Source organism: Sapajus apella, unplaced genomic scaffold, assembly GCF_009761245.1.
Source record: "Sapajus apella isolate SASKATOON/1434 unplaced genomic scaffold, GSC_monkey_1.0 scaffold1, whole genome shotgun sequence".
In the NCBI taxonomy this organism is placed as follows: domain Eukaryota; kingdom Metazoa; phylum Chordata; class Mammalia; order Primates; family Cebidae; genus Sapajus; species Sapajus apella.
The window spans coordinates 60,502,124-60,515,510 of NW_022436941.1; the positions used below are offsets into that span (position 1 = coordinate 60,502,124).

Here is a 13,387-nt window from a genome sequence, read left to right on the forward strand (position 1 = left end):
TTTCTTTTTTTTTTTTTTTTTTTTTTTTTTTTTTTTTTTGACCCATAAGTGTTGGTCCGCAAATACGGAGGAATTTTCTGGTTAGCTGCCTGTTAATGATTTCTGATTTAATCCCATTGTGATCAGAGAGGATACTTTGTACAATATTAATAATTTTAAACTTACTGACACTTGTTCTGTGGCCCAGAGTATAGTCTGTCTTAGTAAGTACTGTTCATTTGAAATGAATGTGTTTTTTGCAGTTGTTAGGTGGACAGTTCTATAAATGTCAATCATGTCAAGTTGGTTGATATTAGTGTTCAAATCTATATCCTTACTGATTTACTGTCTACTTATTCTAATTTTTAGAGTATTGAAATTTCTGACTATAACTGGGTTTTTTTTTCAATTTCTTGCAGTTCTATCACTTTCTGCCTCATGTACTTTGAAGCTCTGCTATTTTATAAACATAGTTATTCTCTTACTTGAATAAATGTACCCTTTATTGCATCATTATGAAATGATCCACTTTATAGGTGACCTGCCTCTTTCCTGATAATGTTCTTTGCTCTGAAGTGTACTTTTTCTGATAGTATTACCGCCACTTTGGCTTACTTTTGTATGGTGTTAACATGGTATACATAAGGAAAACATAATTCCAATTCTAGATAAAGTCCTCCAGAAAACTGAAGAGGAGGGAATGCTTCCCAGCTCATTCTATGGGGCCAGCATTACACTAATACCCAAACTCTAGATATTAAACAAGTAAACTGTGGACCAATATCTCTCATAAATGCACAAATTCTAGTCATTTTTATTTCATAGTATATAAAAAAGATAATATAGCATAGCCAAACAGGGGCTTATCCTAGGAATGCAAGGTTGAATCAGCATTGGTAAATCAATCAATATAATTTACCATATTTACAGACTAAAAAAGAAAAAACATTTAATAATCTCAATACATGCAGCAAATGCATTGGTCGAAATCCAACATCCATTCCTAAGATTACAAGGAAACTTCCTCAACGTGATAGAGAGTGTCTATAAAAAACATCACACTTAATGGTGAAGAACAGTGTTTTTACCTTAAGAACAGGAACAAGGCAAGGATTTCTGCTCTGACAACTTTTGTTCAGTATTGTACTGGGGATTCTAGCCTGTGCAATAAGGCAAGGGGAAAAAAAGCATTTAAATTAGAAAAGAAGAAGTAAAACTGGTTTTATTTATAGGTGACATGTTGAAAACTCTGGCACAAAATGTACAAAGAACTATCAGATCAAATAAATGACTAAGACTTGAGGTCATAAGATCAATATACAAATGTCAGTTGTATTTGTATTACACTAGCAATGAACAATCTGAAATCAAAATTTAAAATACCATTTACAACAGCATGAAATATTTGAGGCAGGCATGGTGGCATGCACCTGTAGTCCCAGCTACTCAAGAGGCTGAAGCAGAGGATCACTTGAACCCAGGCTGCAGTGAGCTAAGGGAATAGAAAAACAAGCCAAAACTGAAAAATAGCTATTTGCAAATCACATATCTGATAAGAATTTGTGGGGGGAGGTGGTTGGGGGGTGGTTTTTAGCTGCGTCTCAAAAGAGCTGAAGTATAGTGGCATGCTCATGCCTCACTACTACCTCAACCACCCAGGCGCAAATGATCCTCCCACCTCAGTTTCCTTAGTAGCTGGGACTACAGGTGTGCACCACCATGCCTGGCTGATTATTATATTTGTTATATAGGATGGGGTTTCCCAAAGTTTCCCAGGCTGGTCTCAAATTCCTTGGCTCAAGCAATCCACCTGCCTCAGCCTCCCAAAATGCCAGGATTATAGGCAGGAGCCACCATGCCTGGCCCTGTTAAGAATTTATATCCAGAATGTCTATTGTTTTGAACTCTCATACTTCAATAATAACCCAAAAAACAAATGGACAGAAGGTTTGAAGAGACATTTCACCAAAGAAGCCATATATGGATAGCAAAGACATGAAAAGATATGCAGCATCATTAGTCATTAGGGAATACAGATTAAGAGAAAAATACGAATTAAGACCTCAACAACATACCCTACCTATTTAATGGTAAATTCCAAAAGACTAGTCATACCAAGAATTTGTCAGAACGTAGAGCAACTGAAACTCATACACTACCAATGGGAATATAAAATGGCATAACCACTTTAGAAAACCCTTTGGAAGTATCTCAAAGAGTAAGCAAGTATTTATTTGCATGTGATTCAGCCATTCCATTCCTAGGTATTTACTCAAAACAAATTAAAGCACATGTCCACAGAAGAGCTTGTACACAAATATTCATAGCAGCTGTATTTGTAATTGCCTATAATCCCAACCCTTTGGAAGGCCAAGGCAGGAGGATTGCTTTAGGCTAGGAGTTGGAGACTAGCCTGGGCAACCTGGCTAAACCCTGTCTCCACTAAAAATAAATAGCAATCCCAGCTACCAGGGAGGCTGAAGGACAATCGTGTGAGCTTGGGAGGTAGAAACTGCAATGAGCTGTGGTCGCACACTGTCCCCAAACCTGGGTGACAAAACAAGACCCTGTCTCAAAAAAAAAAAAAAAAACTCTGGAACACAAATATCCATTAACAGGCAAATGAGCTGGGAGTGGTCACACCTGTAATCTCAGCACGTTGAGAAGTCATGGAGGGAAGACTGCTTGAGGCCAGGAATTGGAGACCAGCCTGGCAACATAATGAGACCCCATCTCTACAAAAAATTAAAAATTTAGCCAGGCATGGTGGTACGTTCCTATGCCAGGGGTGTCTAATCTTTTGGCTTCCATAGGCCACATGGGAAGAAGAATTGTCTTGGGCTACACATAAAATACAATAGCTGATAAGCTAGAAAAAACAAATGGAAAGAAAATATAATGTTTTAAGAAAGTTTACAAATTTGTGTTGGGCTGCATTCAAAGCTGTCCTGTGGGCTGTGCCGTGCAGCCTGTGGGCTGAGGTTTGAACAAACTTGCTCCTAGCTACTAGGGAGGTTGAAGAGGGAGGATTACTGGAGTCCAAAAGTTTGAAGCTGCAGTGAGCTCTGATTCTACTACCACACTCCAGCCTGGGCAGCAGAGTGAGACCCTATCTCTAAAAACAAAACTAAAAATAAATTTAAGATAAAAATTAAAACCAGGCCTGGTGCAGTGGCTCACGCCGGTAATCTCATCACTTTGGGAGGCCGAGGCAGGTGGATCACTTGAGGTCAGTTCAAGACCAGCCTTACCAACATGGAGAAGCCCTGTCTCTATTAAAAATACAAGTTAGCCAGCTGTGGTGGCATATGCCTGTAATCCCAGCTACTCAAGAGGTTCAGGCAGGAGAATCACTTGAACCCAGTTAGCTGTGATCACACCGTTGCACTCCAGCCTGGGCAAGAGTGAAACTGTCTCAAAAAAAAAAAAAATTGGTTCACTGAGTTATGCAGATCTTCCAAATGTTAACACATTTTATTCTACATTATCAAACATCACATTTGTTAATATCACTTCCAATCTCATCAGAAGAAGCATCTTTTAAGTTTTTGTTGTTGTTGTTGTTGTTGTTGTTTTTTAGACAGTCTCACTCTCTCAGCTGGAGTACAGTGGCAGGATCTCTGCTCACTGCAACCTCTGTCTCCCAGGTCAAGCAATTCTCCTGCCTCAGCCTCCCGAGTAGCTGGGACTACGGGCATGCGCCACCATGACCGGCTAACTTTTTTGTATTTTTAGTAGAGATGGGATTTCAGCATCTTGGCCAGGCTGGTCTCAAACTCCTGACCTCAGGCAATTCACCGGCCTCGGCCTCCCAGAGTGATAGGATTATAGGTGTAAGCCATCGTGCCCACCCAAAATCTTTAAGTATTTGGAAGCAATCAAGGTCACAATGATGATGGAACTTTTACAAAATTGTTATTTTTGCTTGAAAGTTCAGTTATATCAGTGTCAACAGATAGATAGATGGGTGTTTTTTTTTTCTTTTTTTTCCTCCTGTGCTCTAATGGGTATCACTGAAGATGTTTTTTATTCTCTTGAAAATGTTTTCCAAGTACCTAAATCTGAATAACCAATTTGTCTGTCAATAGATCTTTTAATTAAAATGGTGCTTCACCATAAAATCAGTGAGTTCAGCTTGCAGCCCATTCCCTCAACTGCTTACAGAAAGCACTTGTTTCTCTAAGCACAAGGGCTTAGAGAAAACCGCTTGTTTGAGTGTTCTTTAGTATGCAGCAGAAGTGCTTTATGAACGCTTTTTTTCATACAGAATTTTTTAAAGTTGTGCATTCACAGTCAAGACAATACAATTTGTAATTTTCATTGCTTCATTAAGAACATTCTTAAATAAAACTGGAAGTTTTTTTAAACTGCAAGTGAATGGCAGTGAAGAATACAAGGACTATTAGCTTGTATCAATGGCATTCAAGTGGAGGTGATTTTATCCGCAGGACATTTGGCAATGTCTGGAGACATTTTTGGCTATCACGACTTGGAGGAGAGAGTTACTACTGACATCTAATGAGTGGAAACCAAGGATGCTGCTAAATGTCCTAACAATGCATAGGACAGTGCCCCCCTCCACCGAAAAATATTATCAGCCCAGTATTCTATTGTACGGGTATACCACACTTTGTTTATCCATTTATCAGGTGATGGACATTAGCATTGTTTCTACTTTTTGGCTCTTATAAATAATGCTGCTATGAACATTGATATAGTCAGGCTTCCCCCTTCCCCCCCAAAAATCTCATCTTGAATTGTAATCCTCAGTCGTTGAGGGAGGAACCTGCTGGGAGATGATTGGATCATGGGGGCATTTTCTCCCATGCTATTCTTTTCATAGTGAGGACTCATGAGATCTGATGGTTTGATAAGTGTTTGGGAAGTTCCTCCTTCACTCACACTTCTCTCTCCTGCCACCACCTGAAGAAGGTTCTTGCTTTCCCTTCACCTTCCGCCATGAGTTTAAGTTTCCTCAGGCTCCTGCACCCATGTGAAACTGTGAGGCAATTAAACCTCTTTCCTTTATAAATTACCCAGTCTCAGGTATTTCTTTATAGCAGTGTGAGAACAGACTAATACAAACATTCATGTTTAAGTTTCTGTTTAAACAACATGTTTTCAACTATGTTGGGTATATAGCTAGGAGTTAAATTGCTAGATCATAGGGTAACCCTATGTTTAATTTTTTTTGAGGAACTACCAAACTTTGCCAAAGTGGCTGCACTATTTCACGTTAACATCAGCAGTCTATGAGTGTTTCAGTTTTTCCACTTCCTCATCAATGTTTATAACTGTCTTTTTTTTCATCGCCATCTTGGTAGTTGTAAAGTAGTATCACATTGTGATCTGCAATAGTTTGCTTTGAACCATCAAAGTCAATCTTAACACACACACACACACACACAAAGTAAATAACTTCTTTTTTTTTTTTGAGACAGAGTCTCGCTCTGTTGCTCAGGCTGGAGTGCAGTGGCGCGGTCTCGGCTCACTGCAACCTCTGACTCCCTGGTTCAAGCGATTCTCCTGCCTCAGCCTCCTGAGTAGCTGGGATTACAGGCACGAGCCAGCACATCCAGCTAATTTTTGTATTTTTAGTAGAGACGGGGTTTCACCAAGTTGGCCAAAATGGTCTCTGTCTCCTGACTTGGAGATCCACCCTCCTTGGCCTCCCGAAGTGCTGGGATTACAGGCATGAGTTACCATGACCGGCCAATTCTTAGTATTATTATATAGTTTTGATATCATGCTCTCTGAAAATGTCTGTGGATCACATTTTGAAAATGGCTTAGGTAGGTAGGGTATTGCAGACGTCCTGAAATAATTGATAGTACAAAGATTTATTGGGAGCTTACTATATTCCAAGCACCTTGTTAAGTACTTTACATCAATTACCTTTTATAATCTCATTAACAGCCCTCTAATAGAGCTACTATAATTATCTCCAATTTATGGGTGAGAACACTGAATCTCCAGCCAAACAACTTGCTTAATGTCCCACAAATAATGCCAAAGACCAGCTTTGAATCTAGAGATAGCCTGACTGCAGTGCTGTATGCCTTCTCCCACAACACAGTGTAGCCTCTTCCCACACTCAACCCCAAACCTTGGGATAGAATCAGCAAAGAAGGGTAGTAGTGAAGGACTTGAGGACTTTTGATGTGATTTTTGTGATTTTTAATTTTGTATTTGGCACACAAGCTCTTCTGTGATTTGCTATCATTCTATAGCTAATTCTAGGTTCATTCATCCTGGATTTATTAATTTACATCCCCATTCCCATCTACCCAACATGGTTCTTTTATGTCTGCTGTATATGTTGTTTTTTTCAAAAAGAGATGGGAGTGGGGAGGCAGATTGTTCAGAGAGATGCTGACAATCACCAGCCTACATACAGGCTCTCTTGGCCCAGAATAGAGAAGGTGGAAGAATATACCCACTGAGAAAACTGGAAGAAATTTACAACAAGATCTGGGAGCTCTACTTCTCTTGTGCAAGAGTGTGTATGGGTACATTCGTAGGTCCTTGTCTCTTCCTGGCATTCACTTCATGGCGAACCTGAACTAAGAGGGTTCAGGGGAAGTTTTCCTTGACGAGTAGAAGTTAGGTGAAAATTTGAGATAAGAAAGAAAACAGTCCTGAGATACGCAGGAGCTTGGCACAATGCCTGCCACACTGTTGGTACTCCATAAACACTGCTCCACCGAATGGGATGCAAAGCACTTTATGTACGCATGTAATTATTCCTCACAACCAATTTTACAAAAGGAGCTCCATTATTTCCCCTGTTTTACAAATGGCAAAACTGAAGACAAGAGTTACAAAGTAAATTGCCCAAGGCCTGACAATAGTTTAAAGGTACAGCTAGGATACAAACAGGTTTGTTTGTTTCCAAGCCTGTTATTTTTAACTGCTTAACTTCCAGGTTATACTGGCTCCCTTCAGAGCAATTGAAAACAGGCTTTGAAAGAAAATGGCCAGCCTTGGTGGCTCATACCTGTAATCCCAACACTTTGGGAGGCCAAGGCAGGTGGATCGCCTGAGATCAGGAGTTTGAGACCAGTCTGGCCAACATGGTGAAACCCTGTCTCTAAAATACAAAAATTAGCCAGGTGTAGTGATGGGTGTGTGTAATCCCAGCTACTCAGGAGGCTGAGGCAGGAGCATCACTTGAACCCAGGAGGCAGAGTTTGCAGTGAGCCGAGATCTTGCCATTGCACTCCAGCCTGGGTGACAGAGTGAGACAATGCCTCAAAACAAAACAAAACAAAACGAAAAAATTAGCCAGGCATGTGGTACATACCTGTTGTCCCAGCTATTAGGGAGGCTGAGGCAGGAGAATCCGTTGAACCCAGGAAGCAGAGTTTGCAGTGAGTCAATATTGTGCCATTGCACTCCAGCCTGGGAGACAGAGTGAAACTCTGACAAAAAAAAAAAAAGAAAGAAAAAGAAAAGGAATGAAAATAAATAAAAGAAAATGGCCATAATATAAATTTCTTCTTCATAATACATCCAAAGCCCACTCCCTATTTTAAAAACAGAGCAAAAGACGTCCTAAATTGCTCTGGTGATGTATATGAAAGTCATGAGGCAAATGAACAGGATATTATTAATGAGGGTGGTGTTGTAATTAGTGTCCTTTATAGTCAGAAAAGCAGAAAGTTGAAGGAAATTTTAGGAAGTTCCTCTTTTGAAAGTAATGCCCCACAGATATCTTTCTAGTTAGAAAGCAGTGACTGTAACCAGAGGTATATTTCTAAGATTAAGCCTTTTTATGGATGAGTTAGATGATTATAGTATTAAAACTATTTAGATTTACCAATTTCTCACTATGCAGTGCAATCCTCTACACATCATCAATAGACTTTCAAAGTGTACTCTCCTGTATGTTCCTGAGTTAAAGTGTTCATAGAGACCAGCCACGGTGGCTCACGCCTGTAATCAGCACTTTGGGAGGCCAAGGCAGGCAGATCACCAGGTCAAGAGATTAAGACCATCCTGGTCAACATAGTGAAACCCCATCTCTTCTAAAAATACAAAAATTAGCCAGGCATGGTGGTAGGCGCCTGTAGTCCCAGCTACTCAGGAGGCTGAGACAGAAGAATTGCTTGAATCCAGGAGGTGGAGGTTGCAATGAGCCGGTATCGCACCACTGCACTCCAGCCTGGGCGACAGAGCGAGATCCCATCTCAAAAAAAAACAGTGTTCATAGGAATTCAAAACATACTACGGCACAAGTTACCTCTAATGAATTTATTGGTTAATAATCTAATGATAATAGAGTATATTGAACCCGGAAGGCAGAGGTTGCAGTGAGCTGAGATAATGCCACTGCACTCCAGTGTAGGCAACAGAGATTCCATCTCAAAAAAAAAAAAAGAAGAGCTAAGATAAAGTTTGGAAATTATTCATACCCCTTATTTTACATGTAAAAAAAAAAAGATGTACTGAAAATAGAAAAAGAAATAAATTAATATGCTCTACATCATTTTAAGTATGTCATCATGTAATTTCAACTTAGATATTGCCTGAGAATAGACAACACAATCAAAGAAGGCAATTGCAATTCTACATGAATCTACTGTGGACATAGCTCTCTGTTCATTTACCTGAAAAGAATCTCTGGAAATTTCAAGTTGAAATTACTGCCCTCAGGAATTACTGTAATAAAGTATACATTTGAGTACCTATTTGTGCCAAGTGATTAATGGCTGATTAGATGGGGTGGGGGTTAAACAGAATTTATTGTTTTCTAATACTGTAAAAGGAACAAAGGCTTCTTGGAGAAAATTTGGACAATATAGAAATGTAATAAGAAAAAAGTAAATAAATAAAATTCAGTCCAGGTTCAGTGGCTCACTCCTGTAATCCCAGCACTTTGGGAGGCTGAGGCAGGATGATCACTTAAAGCCAGGAGTTTGAGATCAGCCTGGCCAACATGATGAAACCCCATCTCTATTAAGCAATATAAAAATTAGCTGGGAACAGTGGTACATGCCTATGATCCCAGCTACTTGGGAGGCTGAGGCACAAGAATTCCTTGAACCCAGGAAGTGGAAGTTCCAGTGAGCTGAGATTGCACCACTGCACTCCAGGCTGGGTAACAGAGCAAGATTCTGTCTCAAAAAAAAAAAAAAAAAAAAAAAGAAAAAGAAAAGATATTCAAAAGATCATCTTAGAAACTACTACAAGCAACTATATGCCAATAAGTTGGAAAATCTAGAAGAAATGGATAAATTCCTAAGCACATACAACCTACCAAGATTGAACCATGAAGAAAACCTGAATAAACCAATGACAAATAATGAGATTGAACCCATAACAGAAGTCTCCTAGCAAAGAAAATCCTAGGAGCTAATGGATTCATTGCCAAATATTACCAAACATTCAAAGAAGAGCTAATGCCAATCCTATTAAAACCATTCCAAAAAACGGAGGCAGAGGGAATACTTCCAAACTCATTCTATGAGACCAGTATCACCCTGATACCAAAACCAAAGACACATAAAAAAAAAAAGGACAAAACTACAAGCCAAGATCTCTGATGAACATTGATACAAAAATCCTCAACAAAATACTAGCAAACCAAATTCCAAAACACATTAAAAAGACCATTCATCATGACAAAGTGGGATTTATCCCAGGGATGCAAGGATGGTTCCAAATATGCTAATCAGCCGCTGTGAAACATCACATCAACAGAATGAAGGACAAAAACCATATGATCATTTCAATTGGTGTTAAAAATTGTTTTATAAAATTCAACACTTCATGATGAAAATCTTCAAAACAATGGATGTGGAAGGGCCATATCTCAACACAACAAAAGCCATATATGACAAACTGTTTTTTCAGTTTTTTTCTCTATCATTCTGAAAGTCTTTCCTCTAAGATCTGGAATCCAGCAAGGATGCCCACTTTCACCACTGTTATCCAACATAGTATAGGAAGTCCTAGCTAGAGCAATCAGACAAGAAAGAAATAAAAGGCATCCACATTGGAATGGAAAAAGTCAAATCATCCTTGTTTGCAGATAATATGGTCTTATATCTGGAAAAGAACTAAAAACTTCACCCAAAATGTTTAGAACTGATAAATTCAGCAAAGTTGCAGGAATACAAAATCAATATATTATACAAAAATCAGTAGTATTTCTACATGCCATAAATCAGTAGCATTTCTATATGCCAACAGCAAACAATCTGAAAAAGAAACCAAGAAAGTAATCCCATTTACAATAGCTACAAATAAAATACCTATGAATAAACTTAAAGAAGTGAAAGATCTCTAAAATGAAAGTCAGAACACATTGATGCAAGAAACTTATAAGGACACACACAAAAAATGGAAAAAATATTTCATGATCATAGATTGGAAGAATCAATGTTGTTTAAATGTCCATACTGGCTCATACCTGTAATCCCAGTATTTTGGGAGGCTGAAGTAGGTGGATCATGAGGTCAGGAGTTCAAGACCAGCCTGGCCAACATGGTGAAACCCCGTCTTTACTAAAAGTACAAAAATTAGGCTTGGTGGTGCGTGCCTGTAATCCCAGCTAATTGGGAGGCTGAGGCAGAAGAATCACTTGAACCTGGGAGGTGGAGGTTGCAGTGAGCTGAGATTACACCATTGCACTCCAGCCTGGGCAATGGAGTGAGACTGTCTCAAAAAAAAAAAAAGTCCATACTACCCAAAGCAATCTACAGATTCAATGCAATCACTATCAAAATACCAATGACATTCTTCATGGAAATAGAAAAAAATAATCCTCAAATTTATATGGAACCACAAGAGCTCCAAAATATCCAAAGCCATCCTGAGCAAAAAGAACAAAACTGGAGGAATCACATTGCCTGCCTTCAAATTATACTATGGAGTTATAATAACCAAGCAGCACAGTACTGACATAAAAACAGACACATAGAACAATGGAACAAAATGGAGAACCCCAAAATAAATCCATACATCTACAGTGAACTCATTTTCTACAAAGCTACCAAGAACATACACTGCGGAATGGACAGTCTCTTCAATAAATAGTGCTGGGAAAACTGGATATTCATATGCAGAAGTATAAAACTAGACCCCTATCTCTCTCCATATACAAAAAACCAAATAAAAATGGATTGAAGACTTCAATCTAAGACCTCAAATGAAACCGCTACAAGAAAACATTGGGGAAAACTCTCCAAGACATTGGTCTGGGCAAAGGTTTCTTGAGTAATGCCCCACAAGCACAGGCAACCAAAGCAAAAATGGACAAATGGGATCACATCAAGTTAAAAAGCTTCTGCTCAGCAAAGAAAACAATCAACAAAGTGAAGAGACAAGCCATAGAATGGGAGAAAATATTTGCAAATTATTCATCTCACAAGGGATTAATAGCCATATAAGGAGCTCTAAAAACTCCACAGGAAAAAATCTAATGATTTGATTAAAACATGAACAGAAGATCTCAATAGACATTTCTCAAAAAAAAGCGTACAAAGAGCAAACAGGTATATGCAAAGGTGCTCCCGATCACTGATCACCAGACAAAGACAAATCAAAACTACAATGAGGTGTCATCTTACCCAGTTAAAATGGCTTTTATGCAAAAGACAGGCAGCAACAAATGCTGGCAAAGAAATCCTCATACACTGTTGGTGGGAGTGTAAATTAGTACCACCACTATGAAGAACAGTTTGGAGGTTCCTCAGAAAAACTAAAAATAGAACTACCGTACGATCTAGCAGTTCCACTCCTAGGTATATATCCCAAGAAGGGAAATTGGAATACAGAAGAGATATCTGCACTCTCATGTTTACTATGGCGCTATTCACAATAGCCAAGATTTGAAAGCAAGCAAAGTGTTCATCAATAACAGACACATGGATAAAGAAAATGTCGTACATATACACAATGGAGAACTATTCAGCAAAAAAAAAAATGAGATCCTGTCATTTGCAACAACATGGATTGAACTGGAGAACGTGATATTAAGTGAAATAAGCCAGACACTAAAAGACAAACTTCACATGTTCTCACTCATTTGTGGAAGCTAAAAATTAAAACAATTCAATTCATGGAGATAGAGGTAGGGATGGGCAGGGAAGAGTCTGGGAAGGGGAGTGGAGGCAGGGAAGTGGGGATGATTAATGGATATAACACTATAGTTAGATAGAATGAATAAAAGCTAATGTTGGATAACACAACAGAGTGATTGCAGTCAACAATAATGTGCTGTACATTTTAAAGTAACTTAGCCGGGTGCAGTGGCACGTGCCTGTAATCCCGAACTCGGGAGGCTGAGGCAGGAGAATCACTTGAACCCTGGAGGCGGAGGTTAAGGTGAGTCGAGATTGCACCACTGCACTCCAGCCTGGGTGACAGAGCAAGGCTTTGTCTCAAAAAAACAAAAAACAAAACAGAAAACTAAAAGAGTATGTTGGGACTGGTCATGGTAGCTCACGCCTGTAATCACAGCACTTTGTGAGACTGAGGCAGGAGGATCAGGAGGTCAAGAGATGGAGACCATCCTGGCTAACACAGTGAAACTCTGTCTCTACTAAAAATACAAAAATTAGCCGGGTGTGGTGGCACAAGCCTGTAGTCCCAGCTACTCAGGAGGCTGCGGCAGGAGAATCGCTTGAACCCCGGAGGCGGAGGTTGCAGTGAGCCAAGATCAGGCCACTGCACTCCAGCCTGGTGACAGAGAGAGACTCCACTCCAAAAAAAGAAAAAAAAAAAAAAAGAGTATGTGGCAATGTTTGTAACACAAAAAAATGATAAATGCTTGAGGTTGTGGATACTCCATTTACTCTGAAGTGATTATTATGCATTGTATGTCTGTATCAAAATATCTCATCAACACCATAAATACCTACTATGTAGCCATAAAAATAAAAAAATAAGAATCAAAATAAATGCAAATTGGTATCCCAATTTTTCTTTCCTTTTTGTCATTGAGAGACATTTATTGACCATATGATTTAATATGGCTCACAATAATATCACAGTTCTTAACTTTTATTACTTTGAAAACTGTAAGGAATCACACAATGTGAGATAGTAGTCTAGAGAATTCAGAGTACAAGACAAATTCTGCAATTAGAAGAGTAATGTACTAGGCAGTGAGAATCTAAAACAAAATCTTACTTTGTGGTAGGTTCCAAATAACTAGATAGAATAACTGCAATTAATAAAAGTTAAAAAAAAAAAAGAAGAACTGCAATTAAATGAGTTAGTTTGACCAAAATATGTCTTCTCACTGAACTAACAGTCCCTTTTTTAGGTTAGCATTTGATTTTTCTATGCTGAATCCTGAAATTATATAAATCTGTAGACTTTTTATGGTTACGTAAAGGTTAATAAATTCTAGGGCTATGTAAAAGAATAAAATCAATATGATAAAAATTTATTAGTAAGG

General features: G+C 38.8%; 1 protein-coding gene across 1 annotated transcript in view; it reads right to left on the reverse strand.

The window, feature by feature from the left end:
• TENT2 (terminal nucleotidyltransferase 2) overlaps positions 1-13,129 on the reverse strand; it is an 82,293-nt gene extending 69,164 nt beyond the window's left edge. The window contains exon 1 of the mRNA XM_032277336.1: positions 13,117-13,129. The gene's annotated coding sequence lies outside the window, so the exon portion shown is untranslated. The remainder of the gene's footprint in view (positions 1-13,116) is intronic.
• Positions 13,130-13,387: the final 258 nt, after the last annotated feature.